We start from the raw sequence: 1,195 nt of genomic DNA on the forward strand, positions 1-1,195 counted from the left end.
TGGAGAGGTCCATATGTGATTACAAGTGTATCACCATATGGATACGTAGAGCTTCAGGATAGTGAATCTAACAAAAAGTTCATTGTAAATGGACAGAGAATTAAACATTATCTTGAAAGCAATCTTGAGCAAGAATGCTCAAAACTGAGACTTGATTAAAAGCTCAGTAATAGTCCAGCTAACGACATTAAAGAAGCGCTTACTGGGAGGCAACCCAGCCATTCACAAAATTTAATTTTATTTGTTTCTGCTAATTAGTTGATTTTTACAGATATATGTCAGAGTATCTTCAAAAGGTAAAATAGCAATTGATTGAATTCAAAGAGTTATAGGGAAATTTGGAAGCTCACTGGCATGAAAAAGCCAGTAAGAAACGTTTTGGGCGTTGAACGCCCAAAAGAAGCACCCACTGGGCGTTCAATGCCAGTAAGGGTAGCCATCTGGGCGTTCAACGCCAGAAAGAAGCAATAGCTGGGCGTTGAACGCCCAGGAGAAGCAGCAATTGGGCGTTAAACGCCCAAAACATGCAGCATTTGGGCGTTTAACGCCAGGATGGTGGGGAGGAGGTAAAATTCGTTTTCCTTTACAAATTTTCTAATTTTTATGTTTCAATTCATGATTTCTTGCATAAACATGTTTCAAAATATCATCCTTCAATTCCAAAAATTTTAATCCTAATTTCTAAAAACCCTAATTTCTAAAATCCCTTTTTCAAAAATATTAAATATATCTTAATTCATAAACACAAATCTTTTTCCAATCCAAATCTTTTTCAAATCTTTTTCAACTCATCATATCTTTTGGATTTCGAAATTGTCTCCCCCTCTATTCCTCTTCTATCCTTTCTTTTGCTTGAGGACAAGCAAACCTCTAAGTTTGGTGTGATTTGCCATGATCACTGAGCTAAAACTCATCAAGATCATGGCACCTAAGGGAACAGGAAGAGCAAGGATGTGACTTGAAGGATCAAGCATCCCACAGACTAGAGGAACCCCCACTTCCCAAAATAAAGGTCGTTGAGTTCTAATCTTTGCCTTAACTCTGTGATAACTATTCTTATTAGAAGTTTGCCTTAGAAGTTATATATTAGTAGTAGTAATTAGTATCTCTACTTTGATTTTAATTCCAATTAAGTTATAATTTATTTTTCTCATCATCATCAAACATGAATAAAATAGTAGATTTTTAGAATAAA

This window comes from Arachis duranensis, chromosome 1, assembly GCF_000817695.3.
Source record: "Arachis duranensis cultivar V14167 chromosome 1, aradu.V14167.gnm2.J7QH, whole genome shotgun sequence".
NCBI lineage: Eukaryota > Viridiplantae > Streptophyta > Magnoliopsida > Fabales > Fabaceae > Arachis > Arachis duranensis.